The sequence below is a fragment of the Pomacea canaliculata genome, linkage group LG3 (assembly GCF_003073045.1).
Source record: "Pomacea canaliculata isolate SZHN2017 linkage group LG3, ASM307304v1, whole genome shotgun sequence".
NCBI lineage: Eukaryota > Metazoa > Mollusca > Gastropoda > Architaenioglossa > Ampullariidae > Pomacea > Pomacea canaliculata.
In genome coordinates this window covers 25,994,839-26,009,195 of record NC_037592.1, presented here as the reverse complement: position 1 = coordinate 26,009,195, position 14,357 = coordinate 25,994,839, and the positions used below count along the sequence as shown (strand labels likewise).

General features: G+C 45.5%; 1 long non-coding RNA gene across 1 annotated transcript; it reads right to left on the bottom strand.

Annotated features, from left to right (window-relative positions):
- Positions 1 to 586: 586 nt before the first annotated feature.
- LOC112560440 lies at positions 587 to 11,951 on the bottom strand. The gene is made up of 3 exons (XR_003098532.1): positions 11,084 to 11,951; positions 10,296 to 10,398; positions 587 to 760 (listed from the first exon to the last, which is right to left on the bottom strand). It is a non-coding gene; the product is annotated as an uncharacterized LOC112560440 (long non-coding RNA).
- Positions 11,952 to 14,357: the final 2,406 nt, after the last annotated feature.

The window sequence follows — 14,357 nt, the reverse complement described above, 5'->3', positions numbered from 1 at the left end:
ATCGATGGCGTCCATTCTGTTTTAAAAAATAAAAAAAGTGAGTGGCTGGCCTTGGCCTGTTTTCAGTCGTCTAGACGAGACTTGTTTCTCGAGGAATCCCGCCGCCATCAGCCTCGTTCTTAGACGACAGCCGCGACTACTTATCTATGTCGGTGCCGTAACTCTTACTCGGACGCGTAAGGGTCAGCGGACTCGTTGCGGGACAGTCACTTGGCGGCAGCTCGCATGAGGGAGTCGTGCTGTCTCCTGTCACACGCACCAGTCTCGTAGGGTCCGCTCACCCCTGCACTCTTGTGTATGGGAGGGAGGTGGCTGCAAGTCTGGCATGCAGTGCAAAATACTTGCCATGAGAATAATTGCAGGTGATTGCAGGGTGTGGGTATGTGGGAGAGCGCGCGATTTCATGTAGGTATGTAGGGAGGAAGAGAAACCAGACTGCGTTTACTTGCATAAATCTGAGTAAAGTATCTAAACCCAATTTCTCTCTCCTCCACCATCATTTCTGGATAGTTTGCCTTACTGTAAAGGAAAGGATTTTGACACTCCGAAGAGAGAGGTCAACGCCGTGATGTAAAGAATATCCAGGGATTTACTTACTTAACAAATGCTCTGAATTTTCCATTGGCTGTAGCCTTGACAACGCACGGGTATCCATTACATTTGTGATATCGAGGGTTTGGTCTATCTGCTCCCATTTGCGTAGCATCGATCACGCATGCCAGAGTCAGGTGTGGACAGGTGAGCGATGAATACGACCATGCTAGTAGAGAAGAGAGAAAAAAAACCTCATACAAGTAGTGTATATATATGTTGTGTATATAACACACATACACACATGCACACACAATTATAAAAATGGAGTAAAGTAAGATGGAGAGAGATAAAAGTACCAAATTTTAATTAATCCCCTTCCTCTCAAGCCAGAAGCATTTTCATCTAGAAAGAAAAGTCGTCCAAGTTATGTTCCCAGAGAAAGAGAGAGAGAATAAAAATACAACAATAAACAGACTCAATAACAACGAATAAGGAAAGCGAAATAAAAGAATACACCATCCTACAATTTAACGAAATGAAAACATTAGAAAGACGATTCCTTCCACCTTGACGTCCAATTTCTACATGTCACAGGTCACATTATGGTCGTGAAATCCTTGGAAGTTCAGGTAGACAGCTGGCAGACCTGACGGCCATTGTCACTGACTGGTCCCGTGGGTCAAGGTACTCTAACCCACACTTTTCGACCTCTGCCCTCTAGGGTCAAGTCTCGGTCTCGAAGGTCTCCTGGGGTTGAAGAAAGACACATTCGACTGTTGACCAAGTGCTCGGTTTGTATTGCCAACAAGTGTCCTGCGATGTCCTTCTTCCATCACTTCGGTCACACACACACATACACGCTCTCTCTTTTTGTCAAGCGGATAACAAGACCGACTTAGTTCCCTTTCTGTACCCCGTCCTCTCAGGGTGGAACAGAGCTATCTGCCCAGTGTAAGATGAGGGTCAAAGTTATGTAGGTATTCTGTTCCAATCCCGAGATTGCAACATTTTATTTCAAGAGCTTTTTGAGCCGGTCACCTGTCTTCCGACAGGCAACTGAATGGAGGCAATGGAACTCGACTCCTTGCACTCGCACAGGATGTCGATACTCCACTCGACGCATTCATGTTGACTCTTCTATCTCTTGTGCGTGCGTCTTACCTGCACACCCGGTTTCACAAGAATTCGGTCGATACTCATTCTAATCTTTTTCTTCAATCGCCTTCCTTTGCTCTGCGTAGAAACTTGCCCTTGCTGCTCAATGACTATTTGAAGCACAAGAAAAGAAGGGGACTTCACTCTGGAGGTCTCAATACCAGTAACAATGGCGTCTGCGATTCCTTGAGTCTTCTTGAGGCGAGGCGTTGAAATCAATGAGTTTTTATGGAAAGAAAATTGGCTCGTCAGGCAGTTCAAACAATTCTGTGCAAGTCGGTCGTTTGATAGAAAGGTAAGAATCGTGTGCGGACGTTTTGCCGACGGACGTTTCACCGCCGGACGTTTCGGAGCCGGACGTTTTGCCGACCAGACGTTTCGCCGCTGGACGTTTCGGAGTCGGACGTTTTGCCGACCGGCGTTTCGCCGCCGGATGTTTCGCCGCATTATGTCAGAGAGAGAGAGAGCTTACTTACTTCTCAAAGAATGAAAGTAACTACTAGATTACACAATAATTCTTTATTTCAAACAAATTTTACACACAGACTTCACAGACAGTTCACTTTGATTGTCACAGATTATGCGCAACAGCTTTGAGAAAAAACATTGATACAATGGCGAGAGAAATGTCTGAGCTAACGGTTCACATGAGGAAGGATAGTGAAAGAGAGAGTTCACTGATACATTGATACAATGGCGAGAGAAATGTGTGAGCTAAGGGGCGTCACACACTTGACTTCGGCTAAAGGTCCCGCGTGAAATGCCGAAATGAAGTGCCCCGCGCCGAAACGTCCGGCGGCGAAACGCCGGTCGGCAAAAGGTCCGACTCCGAAACGTCCGGCGGCGAAACGTCCGTGTACCCAAGATCACCATGTGTTACATGTGATAGACTCGATTATCTTCCTTGTTGAGGCATTTTATCTTGACCTATAATCGTGGGTATATATATCACGGGGTGGATGTAACCATGTGAGGTGAGACTTCCACTGACCACATGCTCAAGGTCCAGTTTACTTCAACTTCTTTGTTTGGATACCTTGATGAAACTATTGAACAAGAAACGATAATATTAAGACATAATCAGTTGTCATTGATTGAGGTGATCTCCCTTTTGCGAAGTGGTTTTTTTTTTACTCAGTATTCTTCACGCTGCTCTCCACCTGGCTTGATCATCTTACTACATTTTTCCTGAGAAAAACTGGCTAATCGCCGAGTTGTGTTCTGTTGGGTTACATCGCCTCATTTTCATGTTTTATTTCTTTATTTGCGACTTGATCTCCCTGTGCAGTGCACTCAGCTCACCTTTCAGACCGGGAAGCGCGCTACACCTGTACTCTTATTAATGTAAGAGCGCTTGGAGTCTGGCTGAGGCTAGAGAAAAGCACTTTATTATTATTATTATTATTATTATTATTATTATTATTATTATTATTATTATTATTATTATTATTATTATTATTATTATTATTATTATTATTATTTCGGTTGAGAGGGACTGGTAGCGAGTTGTTCAGCTACATTCTCTTTTACTATGATAGAGGCGCGTCTTCACGGTAGGTCAGGTGAAGCGGTCATCAGATATTTTTTTATGATGGGACCAACTGATGATGATTATTATTTACATAACGCTTCAGACCAGATAGGAGCACAGATGAACAGATCTTTATCTATTGAATTCTTAAGAAGCATAGTCAGCGGGACCTCATAGACTTTAAAAAAGGCTTTCAAAAGACTCTGGCACGTGCGATGAAAAATTCAACATCGGATGTCTCGTCCAAGTCATCGAAGCCGTGTATAAAAGATCAACGAGCGCGTTTCGGCTGGATAACATAGCAGGCACCAATAGAAAGCTGTCAGATTTTACCAACACTAACAAGATGGACTGGCAACATGAATGGAGTACGGCTCCAGCAGCTAAGTAGCTTTAAGTACTTGAGAGCCACCTTTTCCAAGAACGGCAACTCCACGACAGATATCCGCATCAGGATCGCAACAGCAACAGCGGCAATGGCTAAGCTGGACAGGGTCTGGCACAACCACCACATCCGGTTTACTACATGGTACAATCTGCGTTAAGTCCCTTCTAAATCCTGCTTTATGGGTGTTGAACGTGGATCCTGTTTGTCGATACGGAGAAGAGAATCCAGGCATTCGAGGAAAAGTAGCTCAGGAGGCTGCTCCAGATCTTATACACAGAACATGAAACTAATGAATTTTCATGGTCGCTACCTTGACACGAAAAAAACGAATGTTTCATTTTTCTTCCCAGAAAGGACGAAGAAAGATCGCAGGACACCAGGAACTCATATTCGCAACGCTGAAGTCTAGTTCTGAATGTTCACACAGATCAGCACAGAGCAGGACCATGCACAAGTCCACCTAGCAACTGCGAAGCAAGATGCGTGTTTTTACATCACTCGATATCTCACAAATCATCATTTATCCCGCTTTCCCGGACAGAACCGCTTAACCCCGAGTGTGACTCGTGCCGTTGACTGCAGCTCACTCCTCACTTACTATCGCCAGCAGCAGAGGATCGACAGCAGCAGACCACCGGGCGCCAGCATCCTTCAGACTTCAAACGGAAGAGGGACCTGGACTAGAAATGGGAGACAAGCCATATTTTTTTATTTTTTTTTTGTGACTTGCGTTTTGATAGTTTTCCGACTGTTTCGGCTCCAACCGTTAATTTTGGAAATCATGTTTGTTAATATCTCCCAAACTACAGTTTTCACCTGCAAGTTATTCTACATAACGAGAGGATGACAGCGTTTGGTAATGAAGAAGCGAGAGGATAAATCACGGCCTTTCTAGGTAAATCAATGAACCTAACCAGAAGCCACCCCTATACACCCCACCTTTCATCCCCCTGCAACGGTATTTTCTACGCGCAGGGTCATTGGCCTCCCGCGTCCCTTACATCATGATGTCGATCAGACGGGTACCCTCCTTCGCTTCACCCACCCGCTCACCCCTCCTCTCCCACTCCACTCGGTCATTCCTCCCTCCCCCCAATACCTGCTTCCCCCAAAGACGAGTTGAGGCGCGCGCAAGATGAAAGAGAAATGCCGCAGCCGTTGACAGACTCCAGGACAGAAAAGCTCCCAGCGTCCCCTGTTCCAAACCCTGACTGCTTGTGTTTTTATTTTTGTTTTGTTTTGTCTCTCGCCTCTTAACGCTGATGAGGACAGCAGCAGAGACTTGAGGAGGAGAGTAGGAGGCTCAGCGTAAGGTGAAGAGCGCGAGATGTGCAGAACAGAGGAGGGTACTCTGAGAGGAAAACATGAAAACGTGTAAAGAGAGAGAGAAAGAAGAGTGGGGAAACGACTGAAGGAGACGAAGAAAAAATTAGGGTGGTCAGAATTTGATCAGAAAATTCTGCAGCGCTATTATTGATTTAATATAGTTTGCTGTGTTTTTGTCTTTACTCCTGTCATTTCTGTTTTCCTTGCGCTAAAGAGCGTCAAGCCGTTGCACTGGCGACATTTGTAGTTGTAGAGGCGTGAAGGTGAGCCATGGGTCACACTGTGCATCATGCCGCACTCATCAGCGTTCTCTTCAGGTGTTTTGTTTGCCATCGATGGACTGAGATAAGACATCCTGCACCAACATTTATCTGTAGATACAATCTCTTGGACTGCATTTTTTCTCTCCTTTCCTATTCGGCAAGGAAAATTAATTGCTCGTTTAAATAATTGCTGTTTCATTCCTCAATTGTCCTTTAGAAGCTGCATGAATCATTAAAAGACTTATTTCTGGGGTGTCTTGGGAGACAGTACGAAAGACAGAGACCATGACGGTCAGTAGACACCGAGAGATGGACACAGACACAACCGAAGGTATAGAAGGACACAAAAAAAGTGTTTCATTTTTTTTCGCACAAAGATCGTGGTACATCGACTCCTGCATGATAGTTCCTACGTGGCTGATGTGCAGTTCGTTCCTAGGAGGAGATGTAACGGCTCCTAAACGGTCGAATAAGAGACCAGAAGATGGTCAGTCGACCTCTGCACCCACATTCGTCTCGAAGCATGCAGTGGCTGCCACACCCCATCCTCTCGAATGCTTTTTGTTTGTGTTGTCCTTTTCGTTCCCATAGCCATGAATGCCTGTTGTTGTCTAGCAGCCGAAACAAGCGTAAACAAAGCGATTAGACCACACTGCGGACATGATGTCCGTTATGTGACGTCAGCGTGTGACGTCATCATCTGTGGCTAGCTCAGCACGCACATCATCGGCTCAGCTTTCGCCACTGATAACTCTATTGACGAAGGTGATCCGAAGGAGGGGGAGCGGGAGGAGAATGGCGGTGGAGGGGTGTGGCCGGCCATGATTTGTCAGCTGGCGTGACAAGGGATTTGCAGGATGCTAGTCAGCTGCTTGGTTGCGTGGAAGTGCGGCGATGGGTGTCGTTACTTGACTGTGTGATTGTCTTTCTTTTATCTTTAGCCTGCTTTGGCGCATCTGGTGGTGTGTAATTTCCTCGATTAATGAATTATCAACGAATTTGGATAACAACAAAATGGGAGCTTCCTTCCTTCCTTCCGCACGGCAGAGGGCGTCTGTCCAGGGTGCCCCCTGTCGCCTGTATTGTTCGGTACCTTTTTGGAGAATATTATGCGAGGAACCCTTCACGACCATCATATTTGTATTACTCGATTGGAGGTCGACATGGATCCTACGTTTTGCACACGTCACTGATCTGATGGCGGGAAGTAACGGCAACAGGTTTGAAACAGTGCGTGTACGCACACAGAATGGAGACCAGCACTGACAAAGCAAAGTCATGTTTAACAACAAACAAAAAATTACCTGAATGGAGAATAACTCAATGAGGTGATCAGCTATATCCACTTGGGGTGCCACCCTCATACACGTCCGCAAGTTCCACAGGACGTGAACTGAGGTCAACTGCGATCAGAGAGAGAGAAAGAGAATGAACGCTAGTTCCGGTTATTCGAATGTTGAAAGTCTGCATTTCTCGTGCTAAAGTAGCAGTTTGTTTCAGAACCACGAGAAATGCAGACTGTCAGGTCCCAATAATCCGAACTGTCGCTCATTCTCTCTCTCTGATTGGTGTTGACTGCAGGCAGTGTTGTGAATGGTGCACCAACGTGACGTAATACACTGTTATCAGCGCTCGTTGACCGCAGGTGGGAATCGTAGCGGATAATTAATTAAAGGATGGGTGCTGAAATTTACAGGTTAGTTTTATATCGCCTATATCTGCTGATATCTAGAAAAAACACAAACTGTTCAGGTTGATTGATCTTTAAGTATCCCGGTAAGCCGGCAATGATTAAAGTCCCCGAGGATAATAAACTTGGGAGTGTCTAATGTGTGTGTGTGACGTCGGCAATCAGGTGAGCGGCAATCTTTTTTTTTTTTTTTCGTTGGCACGTGGGTGTGTATATACACAAGTGTGTAGAACAGCTGAGGGACTTCCCTGGGGAGGTAGTAAGGACGGAGGGAAATGAACAGCAGGAGGGTCGTACAGACGTCCCGTGACCCATGTCTTTCTTCCCCTCCCACGTTTCTCTCCTCTCACCGCCCCACATGCAATGCACCTTGTCACTATGTTGTCGCAGAGGATAGATGGGTTGTAGACAACATTAATCAGATGCTGTGCAGTTTGTCGTGGTTTCTGCATTGTCTCGTCCACAAGATAACTTATTCCGTCTCGTGTGTTCTGTGTCAGGTCAGGGGCACATTACTTTATGACAGAGAGCATCTACAGTCGGCGAGCACTGTCTTTATGGTTTTTAATATTGTATGCACAAGACTGTGCCAGGATTGTGGAGTTTACACAGCGTGTCGCAGTGCTGCTCCTGCTGCCGTGGTGGTGGTGTGTGTGACGTCAGTGTCCTGGTGCACGTGCTCCTGTAGGTGTGCAGTTCACTGTCTTGCACGTTTCCACAAGCCCATGACAATGATACAGTGCATGTAGACTTCTGGATTCGCTTCAAACTCCTCCCCACCCCTTACCCACCCACACACAAACACTTTCTCTCCTGCCTCAGCGGGTTATGCAATCTTCGGGTTGAGTGTTCGATCATTTTAAGGATCAATTCAACGCCAAAAACAAATACCAGTGACTTGCGTTTCTTCGCTTCTCCGTTAAGACATCACGTGGGTGCACGTGCCCTGCTGTGACTGTTGAAGCGATGATCTTTTTATCTCTTGAGATAAACGTTGTTACGTCCCTTTGTGGTCAACGTCGCAGTTGTGTGACGTTGATGTTACAGTTGGTTCCGAGAAGGCGCCTGAGGGCTTAAAAGTTACTGGACAATGACGATCAGGTTACGAAAGTTCGACCGCTACTGGAGGTACCATGACGACGTCAGTCACGTGCAGGGCCCAGTAACACGCCACGTCAGAGGTGGTCACCACACACTGCAGTGATAGAAGGACAAATGTACGGCTTCCAGCAGTGCGAGTGAGAGGCTGCACGCAGTGATGTACACGCACGCACACTTCATGATGCAAGGCGCACATTCAAGACATTCCAGAAGCATTTAAAATATTTGGAATTGGTGTGCAGGTAGGGGGAGTAGATAGCAGTAGGAGAGAAGCAGCTAGAGAGGAATGTGCAAGATGCAGAGTGTGTATGGGGTGGGGGAGAAGATAAAGTCTGTCTGTGTGTGTGTGGGGGGGGGGCGCAGAGGAGGAATAAAAGCGCAAAAAGATTTATTACCAGCTAGAAGAAAGGGTTGAGAGGAGTGGGGAAATGTGGAAAAAACTGAGAACTAGGGATGGCCGATACATGCAGTGTGCCGGGGTGGGGCAGATGCTGGGGGCAGTGTGGTAGTGGTGGTGTGTGGGGCAGGGTAAGCGAGGGAAACCATGCCGAGGTTGGTGTCGGTGGTGGTGGTGGTGTGTGTTGTGTGTGGGGGGGAGGGCGGAGAGTTTGGGAGTCGGGGCGGGAAATTTAAGTAAGAAAAAACAGAGGTACAAGACAAGGGTGGGGCAGTTGAAGGCCCGTGATATCAGTTGGGAGGGGCTGACGAGGAATGGAGGGGCTGGATGGGGTGGGGAGTCAGGTAAAGGTCGAGGAGGGAGAAAAAGACAGAGGATGAGTGAAACGGTATCGACAAAGCCGCGCTATTGATCTGCAATGGCGCAGTTCCCCCTTTCCCCTTACCCCGTTGCGCCATCGAAGGCATGTCGTGCAATTCCACCACCACCACCACCACCACCCCACCTACCAACACCCACTATGCCCCCCTCCAGTCCTCTCCCTATACCGTCCCCCATCCCCCACTCCCCCACGGCCGACCCGGCGAGATCAGGCGATGTAAAAGGGTCTGGGCGCCTGTCTCTGTGTACTCTCTGGTCTGCTCGCCCATCTTTTGGTCTGTCTGTCTGGCGGGTCGAGGATGGACTGAAAACCCAGGCTGTCATCCAGGCATGGAGGACCGCGGGTTGAGGATTCAGATCCCGTCTGCGGCATACGTTAGCTTTCTCTGACTGTTGCATCTATGTACAGGTCAGGATGACTTCGACAGCGTCGGTCAAGTACTTGGCTACCTACTTTTTCTGGCTGTTGGTATGTCCGCAACCCAAGAAAGGGCATTAACTCCTGTTTCTGTATTACACGTAAAAAACATTTAATTTAAGGTAGAAGCCATTTCCGTTGTGAAAGAAAGTAGAAGGAGAAGAAAACGACAGTACGCACAATGAGAGACAAATATTTAAAATCTCTGCCATTCAATCTCTGCTGTCTGTCTTTAAAAAAAAAATGATAAAAAAATAAAGTCCTGCAACTCTTCGGTCGGTCTTGTTTTACAGAACGTCACCAAGTAAATGATGGACGTTACTCGGTGACGCCACTAAAACAGTTACCCGACACCGTTAGCTCACTTTAGTGCAGAAGAACTCCAGGGGTCGAGAGCACTGTAAGAGAACTCGACCAAAAAGGAAAAAAAATGTCGAGTCCCCGGGTGGCGTGCATCCAGGGAGGTGGGAAGTTCAATCTTAACAGCGGGTAGCAATGGCGCGTTTGTTTTTTCCGCGCGACAAATATGTCGCCATCAGCACGCGACTTTTGTGCCTTGAGCTGTGCGCGCGACACTTGTCACCATTAACCACTCGCCTTTCCCAGGACCGCGGAAGCCAGGCGGTGAAAGCCTCCTAATTGCGCAACCATGTCGCCACCCGTAACTGACGAATGTGCCTGCAAGGTTTGCTGGCTGCACACCACCCTGACATGCTCAGGTAAATGCAAGGTTCAACTATTAGCAAAGTGCGTCTGCCTCCGATCGCGGGAGGAGTTTTTTTTTATTTTTATTTTTAAAGGTAGAGAATCATTAAACGGAAATGAGAAAAATGTGTGTAACTGAAGGCATCGCCAGACAAAGATCTACAAAAAATTTAAATTACATTTGTTTCTCTGTATGAGCGTGTGTGCGCGTGTGTGTGTGTGTGTGCGCGAGTGGCATTTAAAGCTTTTCTCATTGCGAAAACGGTCTGAGATGTTAAATTATTGTTTGTTCATTGTTTATTCAAGAGGTCGTTTAAAGATATCATCTTTGTTTAAGTTTTTAATTGGAGGCAGGTATGAATCTCCTGCTTGCAGAGTTTCTGTGTTAAGTATTGAGTCTGATTACCTTTGGTGAAAACTTTGAATCCTCCTCCCTCTCCGCCATTAGCGCCCCTCCTTCCATCCTCCTCTCTCTTATATCACTCTCGTTCGTTGATTGATGAGAAAGTCTGTGGAGAATACCTTTCCTCAGGACAGCAACAACAACAACAACAACAACAACAACAACAACAACAACAACACTACTACTTCGATCACTGCCATCATCATCATCATCATCATCATCATCATCATCATCATCATCATCATCATCTACCACCAAATAAAGCCAATTCATTAATTTTTCTCCGTTTCACGAACCTTCCCCTCCCACGAATCGTTAAATTCCTGTCGTTGTTGACAGTTTGTCTGACGTGTTTGTGTCCCAGTAAGGAGTCTGTTGTGATGTCGGGAGTGGTTCTACCCTAAAGTGCCAGACACAGGCGTCATCGCCGTCCGAGGCTTTCCTGAAATATTTCCACAGAAAGCATTTACTTGTCTGAGACGTTCAGCGCAGTATTATGGTGAGCAAGAAGGCCACGAGAGAGAGAGGCAGAGAGGAGCATGAGAGAGAGAAAGAAAGTGAGAGGTATGATAGAGGTAGATAGAAAAAAAAGAAATAAACGAAAAAAGAATGTGAGAGAGAGGGGTGGGGTGAAAGATGTGCCTGAAACTCTGTACGGTAGATAAGCCAAACGACGAAAACAATAATAAAAATTAAAAAAAAATTGCACTGAGTGATCTAACACTTCGCGAGCGAACAAGCAAAGCTATCTGCACGAGGGTGTAATTATGCAAATTCACGCCGTAAAATACCTTCATAAACGAAGCACGCGGCTGAGTGTTTGTAGAGGCGTGTGGGAAATGATGCGGAGGGTCCAAATAAAGAGGCAATTATTTCCCGCGCTTCCTTCAGTCGGGACAGAGACTAAGTGAACTCGCAGATGCCACAGCGGGCCGCAGGCAGGGAGGTGCAACGACGCCTGCAACAGCCACAAGCAGACGTTGGCGTAGTCGCTACGTGATGGAGGTCTGCGGCAGATGAGAACGGGATGGCTGGCTGTCCTCACTCGCGCCAACCACTCGTCCTCTGGTGTTTTCTGACAGGAAACAAATGTTTAGTTAGAGCGCACACGTAAAGGAAAAAAATTTGAAATTCAGAAAAAAAAACCTGAAAAGAAAAAGAAAGAAGTTAGAGGCTGAACGTCAAGAGGACGTAACGGTGCGTGATGTCACTCATTTCAGTTGACGGCGGAACGTGTCACGTCAGCCTGGAGCCGCATGCATGATCGACTTATCGACTTCGAATTTAGACATCACCTTGAGTGTTTGTCGTCATGCTGCACTCCTCAATTCTCGCTGACCTTTCCTTGCTGAGGTGTGTAGGGCAGACATTTCTGTCACTGCCCCATTGATCTGCTCTTTAGTATTTACCTGTGAAAAAATCATCAGAATAAACACTACACTGACGAGCCACCATAACCAGACGATGCTGTATTGCAGCATCTTGCAAAAGCAGACATTGGAAAATTGGGAAACATTCTTTTCTTTACAAAGTTGAAGCATCCTCGGCTTCAAAGTCGCATCTCTGAATCACATAAACTGTTGACGATCAGACAAATATAGATGGATAGACCAAGTATATATTTTTTTCCTTGCATATTTACTATAAGTATACTGCTTAAGCTGTGGCAACCTTATCTGACACCATTCCCAAGGTAGTGTTTTCGTTCCACTGTATCTTTTATTATCTGTCATCTTGTTTAATCAAAACTCTAGTTTGGTCAAAGGACTATGTCGGGAATGTGAATGCGTAAACACCATAGTTCGGTTTCCATCTCTGATCTGAAGAAAAAAACAGTTGGATGGTTAGGTAGCTATGTAAATCTCAGATACATAAAGTAATCTGTCTTAACATAATATCAAGATACTAACAACTGTTACAGTTTATTTTTATTAGTATCTGTTAATAAATAAGTTCAGTAAAAAAAAATAAAGGTAAGCTGTCTTTACATAATATCAATCTTCTACTGAGAGTTACAGCTTATATGTTTTTACTCATATTTATTAATAAATATATACTTTTTGTAATAATAATATTATATTATTATTAATAATATTTTCCCCTCTAGAGTGAATCTTGTCCCACCCACTGACAAGCTTCGCACCTTGCCGAGCACACACAAAGAAGTGATGCGCCATCAGTTCATTGCTCAAGCAAGAACAAACTCAAACCTTTCATGAGACGGACAGTTTCCAAGAAACTCTTCCAGACAAAACACAGAAAGCTGGCAGCAAAGGATATTTCACTGTCAAACCAGCTGTCACGCACAACCAACAACCGGAAACGCGGCTGTCACGCAGGCCCTCAGCTGCACGGAGGACCAAAGTACGTCACTTCAGATCGGGCACCGGCGGAAGTGACGACACGTTAGTGTACTCAAGTGAGCTTCGAACAACTCTAGTGCACTTTGATTCCTACTGTAAAAATGTAGGGCATCGTGAAGCAGTACAGAAGATAACAAACCCTACACGCTTTTAAGACAAAATATAAAAATGAAAAAGAAACATGACAAGAAAGTGATAAACTTTGCAAAGGAACCGGATGTAAAAGAGCCAAAAAGGGGGGAGGAGAGAGAAAGAAAGAAAGAAAAAAAATCCAAAAGAAGCAATAAACGAAAGAAAATAAGCAGGGTAGGGGAGAGAAAATACGAGTTATTAAATAAAGAAGAAGAAAACCTAGCAACCTTTCACACTACTTCCAAGCACCTAATAACTCTAAACGCTCGGGTGGCAAAGAAAAACAGAGATAATTCTGGACCTGCCTTGCATCTTGTGACATTTTCTGGGGTACTTTAATTCGATTAAGCAAGGTTTGTAAGGGTTTTCCTAATCCATAGTCGGATATAAAGACAACATAATAAGATATAAATATGAGAAAGATCGACAATAGTGTGCCTGATGACTTCCTTGAAGTCCCGCAGTTATTTGTAGGCGAAACGGACAATTATCGCGACTTTTCTCCCACTTTTGACATTTGCCTTTCTGTCTTCAAAGCGCGAGTGCAGAGCTACAGGCTTATTATAGACGAAGACAGCAGCTGGGAGAAAAGGAATATCCAGAGAGAAGATTTAATTAGCGAGATAATGCTTTTCGGAATATTGAAGACGCACACGTGTAAAAGATCCATTGGCGGCAACCTTTGAACTTTCCGTCGTTGTTCACAATGATATTTGATCAGAGGGTTATCCAAGCACCGGGGTCCGCTGTGCCAGACGTCTCAGCTGACTAAGCCAGTCGGAAGTGGAAAAGTATGGCGAATCGAAGGTCCGGGATTCTGCTTCCTTGGTGCAGTGTCATTAGGAGTCGTGCGATGGTGGAATGCCATTGCCCTGTCCTGGTGCATCTTCCCGTTCCGGTTACAGTTCTTGGTGGTGCAGCAGACCATCGTAGTTCGAGGCCTGGGTTTGATGCCATGGTATGGGACAACTCGCTAACTCATTGGAGGTTTGGCAGAGAGCATCGCCCTTTAAAATAAAATGGTCGCGAGCTATGCGCGGTCTCTGACTCTTCATTCTACAGAGACAGTAAAGTCAAGGACCAGCGGTGCTCTCCACTCCGTCCTCTCACCTTTTCAAAAGGATGGAAGGAGAATGTTGGGCTCTGACTCTCGCATGCCGTGCCCTAGACACCTTCATTTACTGCCCCTGACGTCCGTAGGGTTACGTCCCCTTTTACTATCACCGTGCTTGTTCCTCGCCTCGCTTTTCTCTTGGCTGTTTAAACTTAGTTCCTGCTGTTTACTGCGGGAATATATATGGCTGATTCCCTTACCAATTACGAAATACCTGTTTTTCCAGCTCAAATTTTGACGAGATGTGGGTATGTTAACATTTAGGGGTTAATTAATGTCTAACGATGTATGGGGTCGCGAAGCAATGGAGAATTGTACATAAATAAATTATCCCTGCATTTAATAAATATAATGAAATCAGTACTCGCACTAGCTTCAAAAACATTTAACTAAAAAAAATCTGAAAATGTTAATGGATGTATATATATAAACTGTGTGAGTGGATGTTGTGTGTTT